Source organism: Trichosurus vulpecula, chromosome 5, assembly GCF_011100635.1.
Source record: "Trichosurus vulpecula isolate mTriVul1 chromosome 5, mTriVul1.pri, whole genome shotgun sequence".
NCBI classification, from domain to species: Eukaryota; Metazoa; Chordata; class Mammalia; order Diprotodontia; family Phalangeridae; genus Trichosurus; species Trichosurus vulpecula.
The window spans coordinates 160890451-160905079 of NC_050577.1; positions in this window are offsets into that span (position 1 = coordinate 160890451).

Consider the following 14629-nt stretch of genomic DNA (forward strand, 5'->3'; position numbering starts at 1 on the left):
GTTGGTACTGATTTAAAAATACAAACCTTGATTAATGGAACAGATTATGTATGCCATGTACAGAAGTAAATGAGGGGGGCAGCTAGGTGGCACAGTGAGTATAGCACCAGCCCTGGAGTCAGAAGGACCTGAGTTCAAATTTGATCTCAGACACTTAACACATTTACTATCTGTGTGACCTTGTGCAAATCACTTAACCCCAATTACCCTGCCTTCCCCACTCCAAAAAAAAATTAAAAAGAAGTAAATGAGCATAGTGCCCTGATGTTTGATAAGTTTGATCTTGGTGACTGGGCTAAGAACTCTAACTATTCTACAAAAATGGAATGGAAAAGGGAGTAGTACCTCCTACATGCCTGGTAGTGTTCTAAGCAGTTTACAAATATTATCTCATTTGATTCTCACAACAACCCTGTGAGATAGTTGGTGTTATTATCCCCATTTTATAGTTAAGGACCCTGATGTAGAGATTTAGTGATTTGCCCAGAGTCGCATAGGTGGTATCTGAGGGTGAATTTGAACTCAAATCTTCCTGATTCTAGGTCCTACTCACTGTGTCACCAGCTGCTTCTGTATGAACTGTTAGAAATTCTGAAAAGTACTCTGGTGGAAACTAGGTATATACCAACATCTCATGTTATATACTGTAAGTTTTAAATAGGTACATGGATAAGGCATAAAGGATGAAATAAATGAAAGGAACAAGGACAAAATTACCTATCAGATCTCAGCACCAGACAAGAGATAGGATCACATGAGATAAAATGGACAATTTTGATAAACAGTCAAAGGATATGAATAGACAATTTCCAGAGGAAGAAATCCAAACCATTGATAGCCATATTTCTTAAATGTACTAAATCACTAACAATTAGGGAAATACAAATTATAACAACTCTAGAGAGTTCTACTTCACACTGAGAAAGTCTGATGGTATTTAAGAAATGGATTATTAAAGGTGGCAAATTGGTCGGAAATCCCTAAGTTGTTGTATTCTCAGTAAAAATGAGCTTTAACTATTAATCACTTCATTACTAGCAATATTCCCTCCTGGCAAGATTAAATTATATGGATGAGACAATCTATGGTTGTAAACAAAACTTTTGCTTACCTTTTACACAATGAGGAAGCTACCACTGTGCTTGAGCACTGAATATCTTCCTCCAAAATTTTTTTTGAACCTAATCATCCAAGATAAAAGCAGGCTAAATTTAAGGGTTGTGAGGAATAGGTTAAAAAGATACATTATCAACACTCTACTTCTGTTCCTTATATGTGACATTCCTTCTCCCTCCTCCATAACTTACCTCATGAATGAAATGCATTTCCTTCTCACCTCCTCTTCATATAATCCCTAGCTTCCTTCAAAGAGCAACTTGGATGTTAACTCCTACATGAGATCTTTCTTTAGCCTCAGCATCGTTAGCACACTCTAACACTCTTCCTCTTGAAATTGGTTTGTGTATGCTTTATACTTTCTTGTGTACATGTCTGGTCACCCCAGTAGAATGGGTGCAATGGTTAAGAGCATTCAGCTGGGAGTCAGGAATTCAAATCTCATTTCAGGCACTTAACAGCTAGATGATCTCAGACAAGTCATAAGTCAAGTCAAAAGACAAGTCAAGGATAATCTCTTGGACCTAATTTTTCTCATCTGTAAATTGAGGATTTTGGATTCAATGATCTCCAAGTTTCCTTCCAACCCTTAATCAATGATCCTATAATATAAGCATATTGGTTGTAAAGATCATTTGTTTTTATATCTCTGTCTGTCTCTCTCTGTTCTGTCTCTCTCTCTCTATACACACAAACACACACACAGACATATATTCATTAGATTGAATTTTTAAAATTGCTTTGCCATTCTCAATGCTAAAACAATAGCAAATATTTGAATTAAATCCAAGAGGCTACATGCTCTAATGGAAGCAACGCTGGATTTGGAGTTATAGGACCCGGATTAAAATCATGGTTTTGCCTTTTACTACCTATGTTACCTTGGACAATTAATTTATTCTCTCTGGACCTTACTTTTCTCATCTGTAAAATGAAAGTTTTGGTTCCTAAGGTCCCTTACTCTTCTAAATCCCTGAGTCTATAATCCATGTAAAGAAAAACTCAACTTTTCAGACATGAGAATTTCAATTAGCATGGAGGACTCTCCATCAATAATAACATAGTAATTAATTTCACTAACAGAAATCCTCAATTTGTTTATTATTACAATTGATAAGCAGAGCATGTTACTATACCAGGGTCATGCAGTATCCTGTATCTAATCAAGTATGCTGTTGCCTACATGCTCTGAAAGATGACATTTAAATGTGTAAGTGGCGAAAGCACTTTTTGCTGAGATGGTAAGAAAGGGGGGTAAAGATCACCAGATCTATGCCAACCACAGCAGTATTATTAAAGGCCTCTTGTTGAGGCTTATTGATGCTTCAAGGCAATTTATGTGGGCCAGGTGCTAGCTGCTGAATGCATCGATGGTAGAGGAGGGAAAGGGCAATAAAAAACAGTGCATGCGTTGATCCCCACTCCTAGGAAAAATGAGCAGGAGTTGCAGATAGATCAGCCTATGCTCTGGGTTGGAAAAGAAATAAAATGAATTTATTTGTCCTGACTCAGCTAGGAGCAAGGGTGGGGGACCTTGCTGAGAGCAGTTTGGGGGCAGGGGAAGGTGATTAGGCAAGGTCTTGGCAAAAAACCAGAGTAATGCTTTTGTTTGTCAGCTAAGTGTGATGAGGACTTGTTTTTTTTTTGTTTGTTTGTTTTGATTTTGTTTTTTTTAAAATGTATTGGTAAGTTCATGACAAATGTTGGGCCCAGGCAGTAATATAAAAGAGTGATAATGCCAAACTTAATGATGGAGCTACAGCAGCATAAACAGCTCTGCCATTGGTATTAGGGTGGGCAAGAAGCAGTGAATCATCATTAAATGGCTGCAGAGAGAGGTGGGAGCCACTTTCTAGCAATAATTCAACCCTCCTTTTCAGAGTGTTAGTTCTACATGGAGTGTTTCTTCCTTTACTTATAGAGATCTATTGGAAATTGCTGCTGTTGCTGGTGTGTGTGTGTGTGTGTGTGTGTGTATGTATGTTTGTGTGTGGTACAGTGCTGAAAATTATCCCAGAATTTTATTTCCCCTTGATATTTTTGTTGCTTAATTTGTGGTTCCTGCCTGGTCTTTTGGTAGAGAGTGCACTGGATGGGCCTTAAACCATATCTACATAATTATGATTACTGCAAACACACATTACCCTAAAACTAGGGTGATGATGGTTCCAGGTTTGGGGGAAGTGGGGTTGTGCTAGAAATACATGACAACACACTATTCATATACTTTCAAGAAAAATAAATCAATAATGGGTTTATGGAATTCCTAGTGAGAAAACTCCCTCTACCAATTCAGATCGGCAAGTGATCTTCACTTTGAAGTCTTAGAGAGTTATCTAGGGCTGTAGCAGTTTAAGTGACTTGGAATAGATCATACAACCAGTATTATCGAAGGTGAGACTTACACCAAGATCTTTTTCATACCAAATACCTTGATCTATTAAATTGTGATAACTTTTGTGACCTTTGTATTGGTCATATTAGTCCCTGCTTTCATGCTTTTGTTCACGATATACACCTTCCCATGCAGCTGTTGAAATCCTCACCATTTCTTAAGACACACTTTTTAAATATATAAATGATTTTTTTTAAATTTTGGTGGGAACTGGAGTTAAGTGACTTGCCCAGGGTCATACATCTAATAAGTGTCTAAGGTCATATTTGAACTCAGGTCCTCCTGATTCTGGGGCAAGTGCTCTACACATGGTGCCACCTAACTGTCTCACTATAAATTTTTACACAAGTGCTCCTGTACCCACTGATCTACCCCTTTTCTGAATTCCTATTGCATTGTAATCACCTCTTAATTCTTCTCTAGAGGTGTCATGAAAGAGTAGTAGGTAGAGTGTTGGGCCTGGAGACAGTAGGACCCAAGTTCAAATCCATCCTCAGACACTAGTTACGTGACCCTGGGCAAGTCACTTAATTGTTTGCCTCAGTTTTCCAATCAGTAAAATGAACTGGAGAAAGAAATGGCAGACCGGTCTAGTATCCTTGTCAAGAAAAACCCAAAATGAGGTCAAGAAGAGTTGGACATTAATGAAACAAGGTGTCGTGAATGTTAGTTTAAATCTGTTGACAAAACTTATTGAATCTAAATCATATGCCCATTCAATGCCAAGTTCCAGATAGAGGAAAGCTCCAACAGAGAGTATCTAGAGAGGGGGTAAATACTCAACTCCAATATATCTAGAAGCAGGTATAGTCCCACAGATAGTTTAGAGAATCCAGAAGTGGTGATGAAATCATCCTCTTACATATCATAAAATCATACACATGATGACTTCCATCATTTAAAAATACTGATTGGTCAGAGAAAATCAGTCTCAAAGATCATGCTAATAATGATGGCTTCATTAGGACCATGTCTCATCTTATAGTAGACTGTAAAGTTCTTGGAAGACAGGGACTGTTATTTCTGTCCTTGTATTTTTAGTGCCTAATTTAGTACCTGGAACAAAGCTGGTATTTAATAAATGCTTAGTGAACTATTGATTGATGGTAAATGTCAATATTGGTTTTAGATTTTTATTCATCTATAATTTTTATTACAGTCTGATTTTGGTCAAGCCCAGGGGTGAGAAATCTGTGGCCTCGAGGCCACATGTGGCCCTCTAGGTCCTCAACTGCAGCTCTTTGACTGAATCCAAACTTGGAACAGTTCTGTGAAGTTTGGATTCAGTCAAAGGGCTGCCCCTGAGGACCACAGATTTCCAACCCATGGAGCCTCTAAGAAGATTCTGTGATATAAGCAGTCTTTTCCAAAAATATGCCACCAGCCCTAGGGATCTGAGAAAGACGAAGGACTCATTCACTTCCCCGGGGGTCCTTTTTCCCTCCTTGAAGAGAAGATACAACTCCTTTGGCTTCTACTGCCACTTTGCCTAGGAATTTGATGTCAGAACCAAAAGGCATCTTTTCTTAGCATTTCATAGCTTCTCAAGGAATAAGCTAGGTACTTGAAGAAGCTTCATCGACTCTCTCAAGACACCTAGCTGCCACTTGGTCCTTGGGAAGAAAAAAAGTGGATTGTAGGTCTTCATAAGTGTCCCATATGTTTACACAAGTAGGCCACTGTTCCTTTTCAGCTAAAATACCTATATGTCTTCCACTATATTGCTTTCTAGAAAAGAGTTACTGCACTTGTTGCACTGAGAGGCAAAGCAAAACTTAAATGAGATAAAGATTTTCTCAAGAAACTTAAAACTTGAGAGCAAAACAGTTACTAAGCAAGCCGCAGAAGAAGGTGTCTTGTCCTGCCAGAAATGCACTGAATTATCCAGTGATGGAAAATCAGAGCTGCTTAAAGCATTCTTGGTTTTTCCAGAAAATCAACAAACTCTTTAGTTATCTTTCTGTTTGATTTGATAGTTCTCAGGAGGGTAGGTAAAAGCCAAAGTGTTTTCCCAAATTGTTGAAATGCTTATTTAATGGGCTCAAATGGGTTGGGGTCAGTGAACTAAATCCTGACATATGTTGCGTGTAAACCAGGTGCTCGTGTTCTCAACTTATTAGTCCAGAAGTTATAAGTGAGGGTCTCATTCACTGAAGGCTTGTGCAACAGTTTTTAGAGAAATTGGGCTAGAGGAATAAGAGGAAACAGGGACTGCTTAGTATGATGCAAGGAAATTAAATATTTCACTGCATCTCTTCTTGCTACCTTTTAGTTTATTCCATTGGAAAGGGTGACTAATGTATTTCATTTTGGGATATGTGGTATACTATCAGTGGTTTCATAATTGACTTAATGACCCTTAAAAAACTAAAAAAGACAAAAGAATTGGGATATTGATAATGACAACAAAAGGAAGCCTAGTAACTTAGCTGCAGATCCTGTACCATAATCAACAAATATTAATTATTATAGCCTTCTTAAAGTACCATGAATATGTTTTAATGCTCCAAAATTACATTATGATTTAAAAGAATACACACATAATGATTCTTAACTCATGTTCTGTACATTATACATATATGTATATATGTGTGTGTATACACACACATATATACATATATAATATAACTAATAAAGAACATATTTTTTTCATTTACAAGAAGTGATTTGTGGTTGTTCAGTAGGGGGCACTTTTCCTTTTATAATTTTCCAAGATAAAAGGAATTCTTTTAATACCAGCCTGGTGCCTATGTGGTTATGTACCATATTATTAAACAGGCAACCTGGATTTGATTCCCAACCCAGAACTCACACTCCCCAGGCTACTGTGCTCCACACCTGTAGAAGAGAAAATGGTTCATGTTACATGAAAACTTCTATTTTTAAAATAACACCTACATTTATTTTTTAAATAAAACTCCTATTTTTTGAAGAGGACGATTACTATTCTCCAAAGAATAGGAAAGTTTGATTTTGTTTTGTCTTCTAGAGAGATTTTGTGCTCATTTAGCAAGAGACATGAAATAATCTGGCAGTCTCACCCGCATAAGATTGTCTCCATGCACCAATAACAATTTGATTTTCAAAAGAAAAGAAGAATCCAACTATTACATATTCTAACCATACATTTCTTCTACAAAGTGAATTAATACAAATTTGGAAAGTTATTTGGGAATGGTTAGCCTTGAGCTTTTTATGCACTGGAAATACCAGTCCTGTCCTGACCTTGAACTCTCCAAGATCTCTGACTTTTGACTTAGGCACTGATAGCTACAGGGCAGCAATAGCTACGATTTATCAGACAGTGGAATTTATTGGATCAGAGATCCCATACCTTTTCCACGGTGGTTCTATTTTTGAGCCGCCTAAAGTCTTGAGATCACATCAATGGATTGAGGTGAAGTGGGAGGGGATATTGAGAAATGCCCAGTGAATGCAGGTGGTGAAAGCAAAAGTTTATATAAGAGGCATCCAAGTTGAATGCATTTCTCTAATTGAAATCACAGTTGGAATATAGTGGCTACAACCAGTTTAGAGATCTGCTGGTTATGACTTGGAAGTCCACTGCTATATTTCAACAAAGGACCATATAAACAGAATCATAGAATCAGAAAATTGTAAGGGGCCTCAGCAGCCATCTTGTCTCCCCTTGGAGAGAGAGAGAGAGAGAGAGAGAGAGAGAGAGAGAGAGAGAGAGAGAGAGAGAGAGAGAGAGAGAGAGAGAGAGAAGGGAAAAAAAGAAAGGAATCCCTAACTCTTACATTCTTTGACAAGTGATTGTTGAGCCTCTGCTTGAAGACTTCTGAGGAAGAGGAACTTACTACCTCTCAAGCTTAGGGGCCAACTAAAAGGAGAACACCCCTCTTCACGACACCCTTCAGATACTTAGAGGCAGCTGTCATGACCCTCCTGGGTCTTCTTTGCTCGAGGATAAACATGCCTAATTCCTTCAGATGATCCTCATATTTTATAGACTCAAGAATCTTCACTATCCTGGTTATTTTCCTCTGGATACTCTGCAGTTTATCAGTCTCAGGCTGGGAGGGATGTACTCCAGAGGCTGTGAAGGGCAGGGGCTGTTCCTCTCTATCTCACTCTGCAACATAAGCTAGATCACTTCCCTACCTCCCTCCACAAAGGTAAAAAAGCTGTAAAGAATACTTGATTGGCCAAGCCTCAAGGTGTGCCTGCCTTGCCAAGAATTAGGGTAGCCACTGTCAGCATTCCTATGCCTTCTAGATCACCAAAGAGCATAAAAAATCTATCCATGTGAGGTCTTTCAGACTCAGTGTCATGTGTCCCAAGAGCACATAATGTAGTAAACCCTGTTCTGTTAACCAGACCATAGGGAGACTGGAAGGAGATGTGTCCACATGAGGTCAGAGACACTACATCCTTGCTAAATTCTGGCCCTGATGCTTTCTTTACCCTCCCTGGAAGCTTCCTTTAGCATCCACTAAGTTAACAGCTCTAGCTGTGCAGTGACCTGTTCCCTATTCTATTTAGAGGCAGAAGAGCCCTTGCCACAGTGTGCCACGGTACCATTATCTGGCTACTCAATCACCCAAACTTTCATATTTGCAGTTCAAATCTACCCTCAACAGGGTTAGATATGAGCCCCAAGGCCACCTTATCCCAGTTCCAGTTAAGGTAAATCTTGGTGATAGGCCTGACTCAGGCTGGTAGTCAATTTAGGTTCAATGTTGGGTTGGGATGAAATGAGGAACTCATAGGTGATTGAATAATTAACAAAAAGAAGTTGACTGAGTCCTAAAATAGAAAGGATATTTAACAAAATAAGGGTCCTCTCACTGTGCCATGCTGCTGATTGTCTACCTTTCTTGGCATCCTCAGAGCTGAGCACAATGCAGGGCAAATAGGAGCCACTTAAATGCTAGCTGATGTGACTTCTTTTATAAATTGATTTTTTTAAAGGAGGTAGCACTACCATTTGCTGTACAATATGGGCAGTGTGAATATGAAAATTACATTTTAGGGAATAACCTTCTCCCTCAGTAATACACAAAATGACATATAAAGGCTCCCTTGTTTCCTAAATTCTAGGGATCACAGTGTTTAGGCTCTGTTTTTTCCATTATGGTGTTAAAATATTCAATATTAAACAGATTTGTGATAAGCACATTGCCCATGAGAAATCATTATTTTAGTCTTTCCAGTATATAACAATGTGTATGGTGGGATACAAAGACCACTGAATTTGTGGTCATAACACCGGAGTCCAAACCTTGGCTCCATTATTGACTACAGGAGTGATTTGGGGCAAGTCACTTCAGTTTCTTCACCTGTAAAATGAGAGGGTTGAACCAAATAGTTTCTAATGTCCCTTTCAGCTCTAAATCCTAAGATTCTGTTAGACCATTATAACAAAGAAACTGAATGTGGTAGGGTGGGGTCAGTTTCACTACATATTGTGTAGTTCAAAAGCCATGTAAAAATTCCAATGGAAAATCGTAAACTTTTTTTTCTAAATAAGATATATTTTTCCAGTCATATGTTTTTCTCATGACACATGAAACAGCTGTTAAACCAGACAATATTTTAGAGTAAAGTAGGAAGGAAAAAGAAGGGAGGAAGAAACACAGGAAAGAAGGGATAATAGGAAGAAAAGAAAAGCAAAGAAGAAAAGAAAAGGAAGGAAGAAATTAAAAAAAACCCAGAAGATCTTTTGGAGAGAGCTGTTAAAACTAGTTGAAATAACTGTAAACTTGTCCTGGTGGCAGGAAGAAGAGGAGAGAAAAAGGGAAACTGTGTGAAAATAAAGTCTGGAAATGTTTGTTACATATAAATGGACATTTCTTTTCCTCCCCTTCGATCCAGTTACATTTTCTTCAAGCTCTTCCTCAATCCAGAATAAACTTATTTCAAAATCTAAGAATTCTACAACATCCCACAGCATTCTACCCCCTCTTCTTTCCCAAAGAACTCATAAATGACCTCTCTCACCCTTCTTGGCAAATGTTGAAAAGTATATTCTCAGATCCTATTTATGACAGCTCCAAAGCAGATGCCTTGATAAGGCCCCAAAGCAAGCTAATGGTTTTAAAAGCCCAGTGATGAAAAGGCTGGTGGGGAGGCAGCGCTAACTACGTATGTGCATCATGGAAGAGGCTGCAGGAGGTCAGAGATTTTAAGGGGACAGGATCAAGCAAGGTCAGATTGGTTAGAGACAATTGCACAGGAGCATTCTTGTCCATTCATTCCCAGACAATCTCTCTCTAATTACGGACTAAACAATCAGAAGGCAGAGTTCTAAATGGTGGAACCGTATTGTTCCATGGTGAGTCCTTAGCAAAAAGGCAGGAATCTGATACTTGTTCACTGTTTACAAACATGCAGTTGGACAACCTGAGGGGGTGTCATTTTTTTTCATTCCGAGTCAATTTATTAGCAACAGTACCTGTCAGAAAGAAACCTCTCCAAAAGCCCCTTTCTCATTAGAGATAACTGATTAATAGAAAAGGTTCAAAGCAAGAACTAGATCACTTATTTTCCCTGGTTCTTTCTTGACAATCTATTCATCAATATTTCTGAACTTGATAAGCACACTAACCCATCAGCAAAACAGCACCTGGACTTAGTTATTTTTAAAGAAACAGGGTTTTGAGTGTCTGTGTGGAAGTTCCCAGTCTCCATGCCTTCTGATATTTTAACATGAATGCAAACAGTAGCTGGCACTGTTTTAGTAGAGCTTCGACACACCTTCACACGCTTCATGACTGCCCAATAGAAATGATTCAATGTTTGGAAAACATGTCTGAATTTGATAACAGTCTGAAGTAGAGATGCCCAACAACTGCTCCCCTCCCCTTTATTTTAATCACCAGGACCTTTCTACGGAATTCACTAAGTTTTCACTTTGTTAACCACTTTTCATGCAAGAAAAATAAAGGAATTACTTTCCTCTCCTTGAGGCAAAAATAACACACTCCACGAAAAACAGATGAGGGGTCATTTATATTTTCTTGCTTTTTTTTTGGTTATTTTCCCTCCCAGAAGTATTAAATCTTTCTCCTTATGTTTCCTTCCATATACTACCAGCTTCTGTTTAGGAATCTATCATTTTATAACCTCTGTGTGTATAATTTCACACTATGCCTAGCCATCTGGGTGAAGTTATTTTGGCCTTGCCCCAGAAGTAGGCTAATTTTTTTTAAATATTGGAAATCTAATTCTCTGAGGATATTGTATGGGCAAGTTGAATAAGTTTCAAAGCATGATCAAGTGACTAAAATGATTAGGAAGCACAGAGATTTAAAGATATATGAGAGTCTCCCATCAAGCCCTTCTCAGGAAGTGAGAGGTCCAGAGGTATTATAAATTGTATGTGTTTTCAGATTTTTTTTCAATATGTTGACGAATTGTATGGATTTTTTCCTTTTTCTTTTTTGGTCTCAAAAATACCATTAGTTACATTAGATAATTCTCCGGGAAGGAGAAAGGAAAGGATACTGTGAAAAATTATGATAATGTAAAAAATCAATAAAAAAACAAAAAAAGAAAACATAGAATTTGAAATGTTGCACAATTATACCTGTTTTAGCTCTTCTAGGACACACCAGGGAAGGAAGAGTTCAAAGTTTTAAAAGACTAAATTTTCCAGTGAAAATAACAGTCCAAAAGTTACTTAATTCACTTTATTTCTATAAGATAAGTGGTCTGGGAAAGGGACCTGTATGTACAAAAATATTTATAGCAGCTCTTTTTGTGGTAGCAAAGAATTGGAAATCAAAGGGATGCCCATCAATTGCGGAATGGCTGAACAAGCTGTGGTATATGAAGGTAATGGAATACTACTGTGCCATAAGAAATGGGGAAGATATAGACTTCATAATAACCTGGAAAGACCTACATGATATGATGCTGAGTGAGCAGAGCAGAACCAGGTGAACATTGTATACAGCCACAGATATTTTGATTCTGTGTTGACGAACTTTGATAGACTTGGCTCTTCTCAGAAATACAAGGTTCAAAGACAACTCTAAAGGACTCATGATGGAAAGAGCTATCTACATCCAGAGAAAGAACTATGGAGTCTGAATGCAGATTGAGGCAAATTATTTCTTTTTTTCTCTTTTTTTGGCCTTGTTTCTTCTTTCTCATGATTCATTCCATTGGTCATAATTCTTCTTTACAACTTGACTATTGTGTAAAAGTTTAATGTGAAGGTATATGTAGAAAATATATGCGATTACATGCTGTCTTGGGGGGAAGGGGGAGGAGAGGGAGGGGAAGAAAATCTAGAACTCAAAAACATGCAGAACTGAGTGTTGTAAACTAAAAATAAAATATCTTAATTTAAAAACAAAACAAACAAAAAAAGATAAATGCTCTGCATGAGTTCTCTTTGTAACATAGCTTTGGGTTCAGAAATTTAGAATCAATTAAGATCATAGTCATCAATACCCTATCATTAGTGCTTCCTCTGCATTACCCACTTTGTTGAATCTTCTGCCATCTATAACCTCTGGCATCTACTATTTGAAGCCTTCATTGCCAAACCTGGATACTCATTTAACACTAACTGCAAGAGTAATTAAGTTACAAAAAATATATGGAGATCCCATTGCTAACCCAGGGTCAGACTGTATGAAATCAAAGGCCTCTTTTTCAAGGGACCATGTTATATTGAACATTCTTTGGGATTTGGGGACAATTTAAGCTATATTGCTGTCAGTGCCCTTTTTGTCCCCAATCTGGTAATACTTTGAGCCACTGATACACCACTTAAAAGCTAACATTAATGGGGGAAAAAGTGAGTAACTCAAATGGAGATTTCTTGCTGGATTACCCATTGTGGTTACTTCTAATCTACCATTAATAGATATTCGACTGAATGCAGTTGTATATTTCTCTTTGGATTTTAACCTAATTAGAAAATGTAGTTTTTCTACTTTTACATATCTTTTTGGGGGTGGAGAAAGAACAAGACACTTAATTTTCAGTGGTACTTGAAAGAAAAATTAAGCCTTATTTTGATTATCCTAATTATAGTATGTTTCCCTAGAAATTAAAACCTAGGAAATCACCTATCTATCCTATTAACTGGACCAGGCCTGCTAATTCTTCTAATTTCTTATTTTTTCTATAGTCTAATAGGCTTAGTTCAAACAAGCACATTGGGGGAAAATCGTTGAGGGAAAGATAAACCACAACAGATAGCTGTGTATTTTTTAATCAGTAAGGCACCAATGTTCTAGCACACTCTATGCCATATTGAAGAGTGATTCTGTTTCTAAAAGTGGGTATAATTGAATTCTTGGCTTATTTACAATGATCCCAATGCACTTCCAAGTTTTTAAGATATAATATTCCCCCAAAACTCAATTTGCTTCATTGCGTTCCTACCGCAGCCTTGGCCACATATATATGTAAATGGTATAGTTTGTTTATAACATATAGTGTGCATGTATTATGGTATATGTGTAACATGTAAAATATATACAAATGTGTAATTTTCCCCAGGTACTGATCCAGACGTTTTTATAATTTGGTCATCTGATAATTTTTTTGTGAGGCATTTTATAGTAGAGAGAGCATCATCAGAGAGATGAGTAAAAGAGCACTTCCACCTTTCCCCTATCTGTATAATGATTCGGTTTGTTCACCACAAAGTAATTTACAAACCTCTCAGATATTTATTTCTTACTACAAGGCATTTCATAGAAACTATAAACTTGTAAGAAATGTGGAATGCCTGCAATATCATTTGGTCCAGATTCCATAATCCGATTAAAACCACACTTCAAACTTATTCCACAACTAGGCCATATCCTTTTGGGTGTTTACTTGCATCCTTACTCACAGGAACATTTACTTTGAAGCTTCTGAAAGGCTAAATTCATTCAGACATGTAGCAAATTCATTACATTGCACCAAAGGGCTTGTACCTAGTTTATGTTTTCATTACAAAGTTTCATTATGTTTAAATTACAAAAATGTGATCCCCCTGGACAATTCTGTTCAAACAGCACTAATGCTATAATAAACTGAGTTGATCCAATGCCATAGACCAATTTCCTTCAAGACTTGCCTTTTTATCACTATAAATTTTTAGATGTTCCCCAATCATGGTAGTAAACAGTTAAATTTAAGAAAGGTGTTTTCCTTTTAATGGTTTTTCTAACAGTCATCTTCTAAACTTCAACTTTTCTCATGTAATATGCAAGTGAGATTTTAGTATTGTGACAAAAGGGGTAAACGTGTTAACTCCAAATAATACAACTATAGTGTAATGCGTTTTCCTGAGAAGGAAAACTGACAACGTTACTGTGGGCCTGATTATTTTGTTCGTGATCATAGACAGTGAACTTAGGAGAAGCAGGAGGCACTTTAAACTACCACTAATATATTATTAGAGAAATTGAAAAATTCATTGCATTAAGTAAGAGAATGAACACTTGGAACTCTACAAAATTTTAATTTCAGATGTGTCATTAATTCACTCCATGACCTCTGACAAAGTTGTTGCTACTGTGTATATGAAGCAGTTAGGTAGTTCAGGGGACAGAGTGTTAGTTCTACAGTCAGGAAGACCTGAGTTCAAATCTTAACTCAGACACTTACTAGCTGTGTGACCCTGGGCAAGTCACTTAACCTCAGTTTTTCTGTTTCCTCAATTGTAACAGGAGGAATAATAGCATCAAACTCTAGGTTTGGTCATGAGGATCAAAATAAGATAATATTTGTAAAGCATTCTTCTTGGCACATAATAAGCACTTAATAAATGCCTGTTTCCTTCTTTCTGCCTGTATCTTCAATATAAATAAATTAAAACTGCCCATAAAAGAATAATAGATGTATAAGTTTATCAGAGGTCTTTGCCTGCTTTATGCTAGTTTTTTAAAAAAATGCTCTCAGCACAGATAAGTAGCATATGTCAATGTCAAATAACAATCAAAGCCTTGTCCTTCCATATATGTGATCCAAATCTGCCCTACTGCAATTTAACTTTTACTATGCCTGTGTGCTGGGTCATCATTTGAGATGGTCTGGTCACTCTCAATCTGAAGCTATCCTTTTTCATTCTTAAGAATTTATTAATTCACTAATCCAAGTCTACTCCTTTCCAGGACAAACAGTCCTTCAACATTTCCCCTG